This window comes from Cygnus atratus, chromosome 5, assembly GCF_013377495.2.
Source record: "Cygnus atratus isolate AKBS03 ecotype Queensland, Australia chromosome 5, CAtr_DNAZoo_HiC_assembly, whole genome shotgun sequence".
NCBI classification, from domain to species: domain Eukaryota; kingdom Metazoa; phylum Chordata; class Aves; order Anseriformes; family Anatidae; genus Cygnus; species Cygnus atratus.
The window spans coordinates 30668510-30683632 of record NC_066366.1 but is presented as its reverse complement, the minus strand read 5'-3'; the positions used below and the strand labels follow the sequence as shown (position 1 = coordinate 30683632).

The window sequence follows — 15123 nt, the reverse complement described above, 5'->3', positions numbered from 1 at the left end:
TGTAGGTTTAGTTCCTCCCTCTTTCTGTTTGAGGCAGGCAGAGCTGAGATATAGAGATGCCCTAAACATGGTGAGGTCATGTGAACTGTGGAAGCGTTATTCTTGTTTTAAAAATACTAAGGATAATGAGGATGATGATCTAATTTATTTATGAAATCTAGGGCAAAAAATCTGAGTCAGTCTTAATTTCCTTATTCCTCAATTTCCTGTCTTAATTTCTTAATAATGAACTGCAACGCTTTGCTGTGAACGAGCATGTTCACTTGGTTGGAAAGAAGTTTTCTGCAGAACAGCTTGCTGTCTCCTATTAGATGTTGTCTCTGATCTGTGGGAATTTGGTTGATTTGATGCTTTATTACTCTCTTTCACTTCCCATGTTTCAGAAGAAAATAGTTTAGCTATGTAGAGGTAGGAAGCTTTTTGGAAATACGATGTATCCTGGAATGGTCCAAGATGCTGGATTGTCACTGATCTCTGGTCTTGCTTGATGATGGCTAACCTTCTTGCACTGCTCAGTTGCAGTTCAGGATCCCGGGACTGTTGGAGGGTATATTCCTGTCTTGAATTGGTTCTTGCCCAGAATGTTTCTTTGTTCCTGCAGCCTGGCTTGTTTTCCAGACCAGTATTACTGGGCGGTTAGTTGTCACTCAGCTCCTCAGCTAAGGCCCTGACTGATTAGTAAGGATCCACACTAGGTCGTCATCTCATGCATTTCAGATCTAGGAGCTCAGCTTGATTTAAAAAAAAAAAAAAAATGTATATTTTTTCCCATGTTTGTTTTCAACAGGATCAGTTCCCTTTTTCTGCTTCTGCAAGCACTAGAACTGGAGCTTTGGGTGGGGGAGCAAGAACAGAGGGGCTGTGCTGTTGTTAAAAGGAAGTGACATGGATCCGGTGCGTGCTGCCAATGAGGCTGTGAGCTAGTTTGTTCTGGAAGTGGTCCTGCCTGCGTGCCTCACCCTCAGAAGGGTCTACCTGAAGTGAAGATTATGCATTTGGGAGCTCTTTACATGGAGTTTCTTCTAGATGTATAAAGGATCTCTGCATAGGAGAGAGGCCACCAATAACTTGGTACAGGTGCCTCGTCTGTAGAGAGGGGTCTGTAGCTCTGGTCTTATGAGTAGTCAGCTATGGGTTGCCTTGCTGTAGGAAATAAGTTTGCATGATGAGAACACAACTCATAAATGAGATCTCAAATCCATCCATGAATGTAGATCTTCTCATTACTATGCTGTTATCTTCCTCTATGCTTCTAGTAGATGGCAAGATGATATCTGAACCAACTGGATTCTGTTCTTCGCCTTGTTCCTTGCTCCCACCATAGCGTTTCACAATCTAGTGGCCAGACATTAGTTCTATCTCCTCATGTAATAACCTTAGAAGTAGAGATTTCTGCAAGTAAAGGCTGTCCAGCCCTCTAACTGCAGGTAAATGGTAGGTAACTGAACGGACGTCTTGCTTTCTACAGCGTTAGATCAAGTGGGAGATGGAACCAGTTGGTGTGGCCAGAACGTAGGCAAATGCTGAAATGATTGAGATGATTATGAAGATATAGTTGCATCTTGCCAATTATAAGGTTACCTTGGGGGGGAAAAAAAATCTAATCCTAAAATCTTTCTTCCTTTAGATCTTCAGCAATGAATGGAAAACTTCATTTCTTAAAGGAGGTAGGCTGTGGGGTTGGGTTTTTTATCCCCCTTGCTTATACGTGATTGCCTCTGGCTCCAGTTGTATCTGAAAATGTACAAACATGCTTATTCTATTCTCCTTGATGTGGCTTTTACATAAATGATTGTTTGTTATCCAGTTTACTGTTTTGGTGTTTGGTTTTGGTAAATTCTGTGTAAGCTCCCTTTTTGCTTTCAAAGATGGTCTTTCAACTTTCTAATGCACATCTTTCTGCTGTTTGCCTTTTAGCTTCATGAAATAATTAACAATTTATTTACTCAACTATTTGAGGTGACATTATATCCGGTCTAGTTCTGTGCAATGAGATACTGGATCGATCTGCTGTGATTTGCTGTCCCAGTTTCTTCAGTGGGAAGGGACTGGCATCGTATCACCCCCAGATCCCAAGGACTGCTCATCTGTTGTAGAATAGCTGTAGCCACAGTACTATGAAATTCATGTTGGAATTCCTTCCTTCTTCCAGAATTTTTTTTCCAGATATACTTTGTTACTTCTGTGAATATCACCAGCAAAACCTTTGTTTGTTTGTTCTTGGACTGTGCATTCCTTGGTTTACCATGTGGTGTGGTGTTCGTAAGGCAGGTACGGCTGGCAAGGCCTTAAACAATACTGTCCTAAAGCTGCAGGCATAATTCTTGGGACATATTGTTTACAGAAAGTGGGGAATGGTGCCAGTACAAAATATGCTGGGAATTGCTTCTCCAGACAGCTGTTTTCATGGAACTGTGAGTAGCTCTTTCGCTCAGGACTTAATAGCTCATAAGGCATGAACAAAGCAGTTTGTTGAATCCTGGTTATCCTTTGCTCTTTGCTTCTTTTAGGCATATCGAAATGATTGAAGATGAATAGTTTAGGGAAGTAGCAAGGATGGTCTTTTATTTTTTTTTCTCAGAGTACCAAAGTAGGTGTTTTTCCCCCTTTAAAAGCAAACAAATGGTCATTACCATATCAGGTGTCACTCACAAGGTATGTGTTCAAATTCAACAAAGTCTGTTTTTTTAATTAAAAATAATAATAAGAAAAGATGTAATTCTGGTATGGAGTGCATTGGCATTCATCTCATGTAGGCTTAGGTGCTAAAGCAAACCCCATTTCTGTAATGTTATCACGTTATTCTGTGTTTACTTTAAGGACCTAATTATCTGCTGTTTTAAGTTTGGAAGTGGATTACAGGAGATCCTAGATTTTTATTCTAATTCTTTTCTTCCATGCAATTTGTAAGTTGTTTTTATTTTTTCTAAAGATAGGAATTCATGGCCTGTCACCACCCTCACTGTATTCCCAGCATTTGCAAAACCAAGATGAGTGTCTGTAATGTACGTTATTTTCCTACAGTTATAATTCTTTAGCGGAGTTGGGATCATTTAAGCTCAGATACTTGGAAAATATGTGCAGAGGTTACTGTTTAGACTGTCACATACTTCTTTACTCTGTGCTGTCCAGACAAAACTAGGGTAGCTCTTCACAGTTAACTTTTTTTTTGTGACTCATCCTTCTTGGAACAGAGATATCATTTACTGTTTATCTGAAAGGCGTCACAATAGTTTCTTCTAATGCACTTGAAATTCTCCTTTATTTGGTAATAAGTCTATATTGTCTAGTGGCCTTTAACCAGGTAGCAGAACTTCTATTTAACTGTGACTAGTAGATGTCTTAAGATCAAAAAATCAGGCTAACAAGAAGTGGGAGAGGCAGGACTGCAGCAGATTTTATAATTCTTTGTTCAATCAGTGAACAAAATCCTGTGTGTAGGTCTGATTCAAAACAGAATTCTTGTGAAGAACGTTTTAAGAAGGATGCAAATGTTGTGAAGAATGTTGAAGAAAATTGCAAATTCTTAGTCTGTTTTGCAAATTAAAATAACACTGTGGTATGGAACAGGTTTGTTGAAGTGGAAGGTGGTTGATGGATCCTCCTTCTCCTTCTGTATGCTCCCCCTGGGAGCTTCAAAGGGAAAGATAATTATTTTTTTTAGTAAAAGACAAATTTTTTTTTAGATCTGACAACTTTATTTTGTTCTATACATCTCCTATTTGTTAATGTTATTTGGTGTTATGTCCAAAAAACTTAAATTCTGCTACCTTAACTTCATTCACTTTTAGGTTCCTGGCATGCCAGGCTCAGGGTTGTGAGTAGCGCTTTGACTTTTCGTTTTGATGCACAGTAGAAAGTTATGCATGCGAGAATGCCATTGAATACGTTGAAAAGTATTTACTGCTCAGTATAGCAAATAAAACAGACAAGACTCAAGCCCTTTCTAGGGTTAAGGTGCCACACTCTAAGTTGCAAGATGCCCATAACCCCTGGAATTTATGGTTTTAAGCCTCATTTGAAGTTTATAACATTTTTGTGGTTCACAGGTCGTTCCTTCTAAAATACCGCTGAAGGAGGTGGTAGATGAGCCTCTAGGCAGTATTATGACATTCAGAGAAACAGCCCAGAGCATGAGCTGTAAAGTCAAAATTGAATTTCCCCAGATAACTTTGTTGGCTAACGAGTATTTTTCATCCTGGCAGTGACATTAGTCGGGAAGTCCAAGGGTGGCCCTGGTTATCGCATGAATTTTCAACCTGTTTGCCACCACTGAAAGAAGTGGTTTCATTGCTGACCATGTGTTTCTGAAGCACCTGTCTTGTGTTTGACTCCTTGATAAAACCATAGCCACTCATTAAACCATCAGGAAATTAAAACAGAAAAAGAAGTGAATCTTTTGTGCTGGTGTGAAGAGCTAAATCGTCTTTAAGTTGTCTGGCAAATCCTGCTGTAAGGGAGAAAGGGAACTAGGGGCAGCAGTGGGCGGTTGGATTGGCACTGGCATCTCCTGCAACCTGGTCTTAAACATGAGAAGGATCCTAGCTTCCTTCAGGGCAGGTCCTCCTGGGAATCAACAAGACCACTTGCAGCTCGTAGCTGAAGCTAGTTCTGATTTCCATGTGGAAGGGATATGCTGCTGATTTTGGGGGTGTTGGGAAAACAAGAAGGTTGTTTATGTTTTGGGGGAGGAAGTTGCACAAAGCAGTAAACAAAAACAGAATTGCCTGTGAAAAAGTACAGTGTTTCAGCTTTAGGAGAGATAAGTGGTTTATGTCATTTCTTCAAGGATGTTTTTCATTGCAGAAACGTAATACAAGATTTGCTGGACTAGCGAGGTGGGAAAGGGCAAGCATGGCCTTCAGGCCTGTTTCTCGGGACACTTCTGACTGGGGGAAGGTAGAAGTCCTGGGGACTGGATATGGGCTTTTTTTTCCTTTGTGCATGGGTGTGTCACTGATGCTTGGCATGTGGGTTTTCATTTTTGAATGAGGGTTCCTCATGTGGAAGATGGGCTGGTGTTAGGAGAGTAGTGGTGAGCAAGTGCTAGCTCTGAGGAAATCTGTCAGGTGCCTGAGCTCGTTAGCCATGGCTAAAGCCATCAAGTTTTAGGCTTGTGGGAGCCAGGTGGCTTAGAGAACTTCACTTACACAAAACCTTGAGCAATGATAGACTTAAGCCATGAGAGGAAGGAAGTTATTGCTTGTGGGTCCTTAGTGTCTGTTTTCATCTCCCCCATGTTGCTGGCTGTCATTCTCTGTGCTTCTGAAGAGACTGGAGAGGAGCCTTTTGTCTGTGTAGTCTGCCTGGGAGACCTCATTTATTTCAGGAACTGCCCCTTACAATGCTGAGCTCAGTGACCATCGATTTTTGAGACATGCTGTAATGGAAACAAGTGCTAATATAGAGGAGTTTTTGAATGTTCTTGATTTAATCAGCTCCTGCTTTCAGGAAGACGGAATTGCATCTTCGTAGGATTTGTGTTTCTGTGCTTGAAAACCTGAGGTACCGTGCGTGCAGGTGCAGTTACTTGCCATAACTGTTCAGTATGATCTGTAAAATCCTGTGTTTTACTACTTAAAGGTGAGAAACCGTTGAGATATTCGATCTAATGCATTACAGGCTATGGCTGTGACACAGTTACTCTGTCACTATGTTCTGTGTTACTGGGGTATCAACTCAGTGCCTTTAAAGTTAATTTCCATTTCCCTATATTGCAAAAGGCTGTAGCAGTGTCAGGGGCCACATCCAAACTGGGAACGTTGTCACCACTCACCAGGGCTCTGAGTCCTCAAACAGCTCTGCCGAGAGCACAGGATTTCTGAAGAGTTGTTAACTTCAAGCAGCCTGTGCGAGGAAACCTGAAGTATAGCTGAGCTCAACTGAATTTGAAAATACATTGCATGGACCAGTTATTATGAGGTAAACACCTTTGTATTTATGGGAGAGCTAAAGAATTTTAGCCATGAAAGAAATGTTGTATGATTATAGACTCAGTAAGATTTATTTGGGTAGGAGGAAGTGTTTAATTTCAGTTTGCTCTAGCCAGCTTTCTATAATACTCTGTGCTGCCAAATGCCAAGCTGAATCACTGTTTTTAAACGTTATTTCAAAGTAAACTTGCATTATACCTGTAACTTAGCAGAAGAAACTGAATATTAAGTGCACTTCAGTCTGTTTTCCTGGTAAAGATGTCTACTTTGTTTACTCAGCTATAACTTAGCACTTGATCCTTAACATTTGCCTGGAATTTTCCCACTCTGTTAGTTCATAGTCTCTTTTTCTTTAGAGTGGTGATTCAGTGTTGCTGTGTGCAAGTCTGACTTTCTGAAAAGGCAGCAAGCAGCAGAGTTCAAAATATGTTTCAAAAACAGTTTCCCAGTTTTAGCGCTGCCATGAGGATGGTCAATCTAGAAAACTAATTGGATTATATATGTTATAAGGTTTGGTTTTGCCCCAAACTTCGCAACATCGCTGTTGTAGGTTATTAACCGTGGTGTGCACAGTTCTGTATCTATAATAAAGTCCAGGTGCTTTTGCCATTGAAACATTGTCATCTATTCCTATTCTTTGCTTTAAAAGCCTCTAAATTTGTTAGTATTAGCAATTTACTGATAAGACACTATTTGGGCTTGAGTTATAGTCAATTTTGAGAAATAAGAGTATATACTTTTTTCTCCTCTTTATTCTGGTGCAAGACACCAAGTGAGCAGTTTGTTTGCTATGGCACAGCTGTGATTTGGCTCTTTTTGTCTAGTGGAGTTGTCAGTTTTCCTACAGGATAATACTGTAAAAGAGATACAATAACCTGTGTATGTGTGTTGGGTAAAGCTTATTTTATGCCAGAAGTAATGAGGGGTTATTTGTATGATGGTGCCTTCAAAATTAAGTCTTCTGGTGTTTCTAGAAAAGCTCTACCAGTTTTCCAAATAACTTGTAAATCTCTGTGTATCAGAGACATAATCAATTCCAAGCAAAGCAGAATCAGATATCCTGTCCCTGTTTTGCTGGATACAAATATCAAAATTCTTTCTGAATGTGGCAAATAGCTTTTGTGTTGTTTCATGAAACTGAGTTTTTTTTTAATTTATTATTTTCTACATGCCTTGATGTCCTCATAGGTTATATACATGGGTACAGGGGTCCTGCTGCTTGGTGCCAGAGTGAGCTGCCTCAAAGTGAGGTATGAGCCTTGTGTTTAGATAGTGCTGCAGATATACCTTAAGAAGATTGCTGCAGAGAAGTCTGAGCCTGGGGAAAGCTATGAATAATAGATGCCTTTGAGCACTGTTTGATGCAAAGGAGGTGTTAGGACAAAGTAAGTGATTGATGATCCAAGCTATTTATTGACATCTTCTATCCTGCAATGATTACTTGTGTAACTCATCTGATTTTTCTTAAATTGTAGTGAGGATGAATTGTCTTCCACGAGTTGCCTTCAGTCCAGCTGGTTATCCAATTTGTTTAACTCTGACAGCAGTTATTTTAGATTCTGACTTGTTTTGGTGCTACTTCTCTCAGAACAAGCTGTTCACTATGAATGTGAACAGGTTTCTTTCAAAGTAAAGTGTCTAACAGAAATTAAACTAGGAAAAAGGCTGAGAACCTTCAAAGTGAGAATAATGTATATTAGCAGAGACAACGTGTGAAGGCTTTTGGAGAGCAGTTCTTTGATTCTGAAATAGTCTGGATGAAGTCCACTTTTTAAAAGTTGATATTGAAAGGTTTTTTTTCTTTTCTACTCATTTCATAAGACTTAATCATGAATAAAATTGATTTGCTTGTCAAACCCAGTCTTCCATTATTCTTCATGTGGGAAAGCTTAAGAGTTATGAACTTCTAGGAAACTTGAAAGGGCAGATCTTATCCTGGAAAGCCATACTTTTGCGCTGAGTAGATGAAACAACACTTCCTGTTCATTCCTTAATTGGAAATGCTTGCTCAGAACAGGTAGGGCTTAAGAGGAAGATTTTTTCCTGGATTTGGCTTACAACTCTTGTCCCTTTACATCAGCACCCTTCCTCCCAATCCCAAAAGTGCTGCCTGTTGCTGCTGTAAGTTAAAGCTCAGGTGCTGTTTTAAGAGCAATCAATAACCTAGAGGCCGTTGAAGCCTCTGACTACATTGTGCAAGTAAAGATCTTCCTGCAAAAGCATTGGAGAACAAGGTTGTCTCATTGCACAATTGTTTCTGTGAGGCGTTTTCTTTCATTAGCACAGAAGTATTGGTGTATGCACCAAAGATGTATTAGCAACAGAAGTGGAGGAATGTGTTACTTTAAACACATTGCTATTCAAGATATGTTTTACCTTGTGGTTCTTCGGTCATAAGGTAGGTTAGTATAAAAAATGATCTTGGAGCAGGCAGATGTAAGACAAGCTTTTTCTTCCTCCCATGATCTTATTTTAAATTTGATCTCTTTTAATTTAGGGGGGTTAAAAATACATTTGTACCTCGAGACATAAGGGTGTGTCCAGAAGACACTTCAGGGAGGAATAAAGAATACAAGAAATAAAATAATTAGAGGTTATAGGTAAGCAGTGAAGTCTTTCTATTTAAACAGAAGTAACTTGCTAAGCTTGTGTGGTTTTATTCTTTATGGATCCTGGAGTCACAAGGTCTACCCTGATGCTTTTAAAATCAGCTCTGGATACAGAAGTGAGGGAAGGATCTCACAGTTTTGGTAAGTCACAAGTCTGTAATTTAATTCTGCAGTTAGTTCAGCCATGCCAGCTGAAGCTCTTCAGGCTCATAAATTTAGGAGTGCTCATGATTAATCTAACCATTAGAACTTGTGTTAAAGTATATAGATTTAAACACTTAGAAATCCCCTGTGACTGCAGCTTTGCTGAGAGCAAGTATGTATGTGTTGAACCAGACAACATGATTCTTGAAAACTGGGTAAGCTAGAAGTATAACAATGGTGGAAAATGAGCAATGCTTTTCAACTGACATGACTTAAAATGTGAAGTGTTGTCTGTAGGAACCCTTCCTCTAAAGGCAATTTCAACACAGTTGCTAGGAGAACCTTGGGTCAGTTGTTAGTGGCAGAGATGGAAAAATGGCCATTTCCATTTTCTTTCCTGAGCCTCAACTCTGCCGGGACTGTAGCAGTGTTAACCGCAAGCACCAGTCTAAAATGTTTAAAAGGTATGTGGTGATAATTTTTCCATTCTAACTATGGGAAAATGGATGCAAGCTGACACTCCCAAGAGAAGGTATTTATTAGCAGACTTGAGAGCTGGCCTATTAATAAATGACAACATCAACTTTCAGGAAAAGGGATTTCTTTCTGGATGAGTAAGATGATTTTAGGGATACACATTTGTCTTAATAGTACCAGCAAACAAACATGAAGCCTTTGTCTCTGGATACACTTTGTAGCAGACTTCTATTCCTTGTGCAGCTTTCAGTGACAAAATAGAACTTTAAATAAAAACAATAGCAATAGTAGAAAGAATATAAATGTCTGGAAATTGGGTAATAACTGATACTGAAACAATTTGGTATTTGCTGTCCTTACATTTAGCACTTTTGGAACAAAATTTGCAAAATGTTTATTTACCAGTAGAAGTTCCTAAGTCCTATAGACTTGTGGTGGAGGATCTCCTTGCTTTTGCAGTCCATGGTTATGGAGGCAGATTATTCTTTACAGGAACATAATCTGTAACATAGCTGAGACATACTTGACTAGTAAGGTACAGAACTGGTTGTATTTATTCATCATCTCTTCCATTATGCTCTTAAACTTGAAGGTAATTTAGGTGTCAAGAACAGAAGAAGCTGAATTTCTCACAGGTTTTCTTTGCTTTGTTAAACTAGGCATTCTTTAAAATGTACATTTCAAATGAAGGACTAAAACAAGGCCTAGTAATTACTAGTAACGTAATAAAAAGTACCAAGTTCCAGTTACGTACAAGTGTTCACGTAAATCCATATTAAAGCAATCTCTACTGCTTTTCTGCCTTAATTATCTTAATGAAGGCAGACATCAGTTGCTTTGAAACTGTGTGGTGGTTCAAGTCTTTCAAAGGTTTGTTCTAATAACCGGGGGAGGTTGTTGCCAAAGTCCAAAAGAAATTGTGAAATGCAGTTTATAGTAATTGATGTAATGTGTTTTAAACTTCTGTTTATGAAATCTACCTAGTAGAAAAACTACTGGCTTTAGGAAAAAATATTAGTACTAGTGCAGTCACAAACTGGACAAAGGAGGACAGACTTTTCAAGTTCCAAGTGGAAAAGATTGTCAGCACTAGCAAACTGTACAAATCTGGATTTTGTTCGCTCTCCTGGGGACATTAACATGTTTTTGGTGCAGTGGAATAAAAGTCTGAGTTTACAGGCTGTAGATTGTCCTCTCTGCTTTCTGAGAAAAATCTGCTGTAGGTTATTGCTCGTTTAATCCTGGTATGTCAAGCTAGTGGTGGCTGCTGTACTTTGAAGCCTGCTGGCTATAGCAAAGATAGCCAGCTGTTTAGGGTCCAAATCCAGCCTTTAAGATGGATTTCTTTTTTCTTTCTTTTAATTTTTCTTCTTCTGAACCTTTGTAATGCCTAAATATAGCCAATATTTTGTTTTTCTGTTGGGATTTTCTCTGGATTGCTGAGCAATAGATGCAAAGTCAACTGAAATCCTGTAAGTCTATTAGCTAGTGCTTATTACTGTGCCTCCAGACCAGTGATGCCTGCAGGTCCCAGCTGGGCTGTGGAAGCAGCACAGCTGCTGCTCTCAGGCTCCGTGCAGAATTACAATTTCTCCCCAGAGCTGCTTGTGTGCAGAGCAGACTTGTGTGCCGTGGTGCCGCTCTGGTCCTCTTCAGCTGCTGCATGGCGCTGGGCCTGTCACAGAGATGCTGCCTTTTGTAGAGCTGCTCTGGATGTGCCTTTTCACTGGGCTCCCTGCCTGCTTTTGCTCCTTGCAGGAGCTGGGGGAGGCGAGCAGGGGTTGTTACTCAGGCGTGTGCTGTGCTGGGTCCCTGCTGGCTCAGCACCACTGCTCAGCATGGGGCTGCAGCTGCACCCCACCGTTCCCCCGAGACCCAAGGGAGGCGTGGGGAGCCTCTAGCTCCTGGGCTTTAAGGGCAGTGGATCTGAGCTGACCCGACTTGGGTGGGTCCCAGGCTTTGTTGCTGGGGTTAATATGCTGCTGTAGCTCAGCCTGCCTTTGTCCTAGGTAATGAGAGTCTGTCTCTTTGTATTGATTCAGTCTGCAAACAGTGACTGGGTAAAAATGGGTCCCAAGCTTACAGAGTTGTCCACTCTCAGATGGTGCAGCTGCTGTAACTCTTTTTCCCTTTTCTCTTGGAGAAAGAAAACAAACTTTGCATTGTGGTATCTCCTCTTCATCTAAAGGCTCCATCAGTTTAAAGGAGTCGTATTTCTGTGCCAGCAGAGCACAGCAGCACTCATTTCCTTAGCTCTGTAAAGCTCTGTGGTGTGGAATATGTACTTAAGCGCATCTCCAATTGAAGTAATCTGTTTCTAGAATACTTAGAGTAACTAAAGCTTTAAAACAACAACAACAAAAGCAAACAAAAGCCTAGCAGCAAAAACAAATCGTTAGACTTCTGGTGAAGTGTCTCCTAGTCCAGAGTTTGAGTCACAGGTAAAGCTCTGTTTAATTACAAGCTTTGTGGGACCTGGAGTACTAATTTGTCAAAATTTGATATAATTAACGCTTCTCTCATTGTTTCAGATGCTCGGGATTCAGGCTAGGGTGCAGGTGCTGTGCTAGGTGCACATTTGCCCTTTGCCTGTATGGAGCACACCTCAGGTGCTGGCCTTTATGAAATTCCCTATCAAGATAGTAAGGTACAGAGTTCTCTCGTTGTCTGGAAGAAGGACCCTGATATGCATAGAGTAAGTGTGCTTATCTAGAAGGTCCAAGTGTATTTGGGCAGATGTCCTTAAAGAACCTGGCCAGTAACAGTACTGATTTTTTTTTTCTTGAGGAGCAATGCTTAAGAAGTGCTTAGAGAGAAGAAAAGAGTTAGACAATGTGTGTTATCATATGTAAAGGTGAACCTAACTTGGCCTAGTGGCATTAGGGCAGCAGGTTCATTATCTCAGCCTGGGTCTCTGCTTGCCTCCCCACCCCAGCAGAAAGGAGAAGGGTGGCACCTTTAAAATGCAACCAGTCTTGTCTCTGGTGTGCAGACATCCACTCCTGTCTCGACATTTCACTTCTTGATGTTTAGATAATGCTGATGGCGATTGTTTTTTCCCTTGTTTTGCTGTCTTTCCTTAAGGCAGCATTTCCAACCAAACTAGTGAAGTCTAATTGCATATCGTTTATTAGGCTGACCTATATTGTAGGTAGAAATCAGATGCTATACAGTTTCTTTTGGTGATGTCTGGGGTAAAAGCTTACACAAAATAGACCTAAATCAGCAAAGCCATGTTTTGTTAGAACTGTAGCTTATGCTTCCTTTTTTTTAAACTTCAAATGTTTGATTCACCTCATATGCTGTGGCAAATTATTTCAGTGGCTAGAAGTATGTTACAAGTATTAGTCTAGTATCAAATGACAGCTACTTGATCTAGTAGGGAAGAAAAACAAAAGATGAAAAGAAGCTTGAAGTCTTTGTAATTTAGATTATGATCAAGTTGTTACTTAATTTTCTGTTACATATTTCAGAAGTCAATTATCCTAAGAACTCGGTTTTTGTGTTTGTGGATTGGAGACTTAATATTACAAAGCTTGCTTTAAAACGTGGACACCAGAAATGTGAGCAATGCTGCAGTGATAAACATGATGGAGACACAGTGATAAACATGATGGAGACACAGTGGTTGTGCTGCTGATAGCTCTTACCTTGTTTATATGTTCCTTCTTCTATCACTTGCAGCATCCTGTACGCACCTGGTCCTCACTCTTTTTTCAGTATAACTGGAATCCAAGGTAGTCCTATGATGGAAACTTACTTTATATTCCTTCTTGAGTATATACATCGTATGTTTCATTTGTCATAACACATACTGAAAAATTACTCTGAGGGAATCTGTCAACGTAACTAGGCCCTTGCTACCTCTGAACTTGTCAGTTGCTGATATTTGCAGATTTTACCGTTAATTACTTCTTCCCAGGCATAATTACAATACAAGCAGTGTTAAGCCTAAAGCTAATCTCTGTTGGACACAAATAGAAGCACCTTCTTTCCCTTTCCCTAGTGGGCTCCTGTTTGCCTTTTAATCCAATTAGTTGGTCACACAAGTAAACATATAACCCACTCAAATGGAAGATTATGCAGCTAAAATTTATGGATGCTAGCTTTATTTAACTGTGTGAAATTGTGATGATGAGGGCTAGTTTGTGATTATGAGGTTGCTTGTGACAAGCTTGGAGCTTGTGAAAGAGTGAGACTGCACTTTATTTTGTAAGTAGTATTATTAATTAAATTAGTATTATGGAGGTCAGGAAACTTCTGAATATATAGAGAAGAAATATTTCATTACTGTATGATCAGATTCATTTTTAAATAAGTAATATAAGAAACCATGCATAACAATGAGCTCTGAAGCACTTCCTTTAATTTGCTGAGTAGCTGCTATGGCCGTGGCAAGAGCTTCCACAATGTGAAGCAAACATCTGTGGAGCATTCCTTCTAAAATACTACATTTTCTGAATGTCGTAGGATTTACGGGAGAAAAAGCAGGATATAAAATATGTCGTGTGGATCTGACTGAATTCTGCAAGTCAAAACCTGTTGTTTCCTCTCTACCAAATCTGAACTGATTTATATTTACTCCAAGTAACGCATAGAATATGTTTCAAATTAGTCTGTTTTAAGCTGTTTAGATGAACTTCCCTGAGAGTAGTTTTTAGGAAAATGGAGTTTAGTATTGCATTTAAATGTTTAAACATGCTTATTTTTTCCGGAGAAGCTGAAAAACCTATTGTACTTGTCTGCTTTTTTAGTGCAAAGTGTTGTCCAAACTTTTGGAAATAAAGCCAGAAACAGCAAGCCAGAATCTTTTAAAATAATATTTAATTCCATACATCTGAAAGCAGTTTATGAAAAATGTTGTTAGAAACCTCAGATGGCATCCTTCAATTTAAAGGGATAGTAAAGTGACTCATGCTTTAACAAAAAAAAAAATCTTTAGTGCTTTTTGTCTAGTAATAGGAAAAGGGATTGACTCTGGATATAAAATGCTGACCTTTATTGCATTTGCATTAGCCAGAATTATTAACATTGTATTGTAGAGTCTGTGGCACATTTTTGGCAAGCTGGTACATTCCTCTCTTTCTCTGTTGCTTCCTCCCACTCGAGAGCTTTTGTCTTTCTCCATCTGCTTTTTGAAGAGAAATGCTGTACGCATGCAGACCTCAGAAACTGTAACTTGAGTTTGGGTTTGACGTAATGCTAAATTGTTACCATAAATTCAGACTACAGAATTATGCAGAATTAGAGTTCTGTTTTCTTATTTAAATAAGAGCAAATATAGTAAAGCTGTAGGATCAGCCTCTAGGAAATTAACTGCCCAGACTTTTGTAACCAATACCCAGCAGAGCTGAGAAACATTTGCTGTGAAAGTTGATTGTGCATGCTGTGTGTGTGTTTGTGTCGTTTTTCTGTTTTGAGAATGGGCTGCTATGTAAGATGACAGTGCTATGTAAGATGACATATATTTTAAAAATGTGTGTATAGATGCATAAAACAACTTGTCATGGCAATACAAGTGTATGGTAGTGATGAAAACTACAGTGATGCTCTGTTTTTTAGCAAATATGAACTTGTTCCATGTTTTTACTCAAAAAATTCAGTCTGTTGGATGGGATTTTGGGGCAGAACAGTGGAATTTTTTGCTTAACTTATGTTTTCATAGTTAAACCTATAGCTGCGGATGCCCCTTGGAACATAGCTGAAAGTAAAGACAGTTATGTGCCATTAGCTGATACTTTGGAGGATTCTTATAAGCTTGTCATATGCAAAACCCTGTTAACAAGGTTCAGGGGTGGCTCCACGCGCTGCAGGCACATGAGGTCTTTTATGAGCGGCTTTGGAATTTTACATGTGTGGTTGTTTCTAAAACAAACAGATAGTAACTCTTCCCCTCTCCCTCTGTTTATATATAGACATACAGTAATTACAAAACTTGCTTAATCTTTGGGCTGCTTTTT

The 15123-nt window shown here is 39.5% G+C and overlaps 1 protein-coding gene across 11 annotated transcripts in view; it reads left to right on the top strand.

Annotated features, from left to right (window-relative positions):
- The window catches only part of NUMB (NUMB endocytic adaptor protein), a 100770-nt gene that overhangs the window by 12436 nt on the left and 73211 nt on the right, over positions 1-15123 (top strand). For 4 of the 11 annotated variants that reach the window (XM_035540232.2, XM_035540233.2, XM_050710908.1 and 1 more), the window contains one exon: positions 1628-1667. The exons of the other annotated variants lie outside the window; for them this stretch is intronic. The gene's annotated coding sequence lies outside the window, so the exon portion shown is untranslated. The remainder of the gene's footprint in view (positions 1-1627; positions 1668-15123) is intronic. 11 annotated transcript variants of the gene reach the window in all.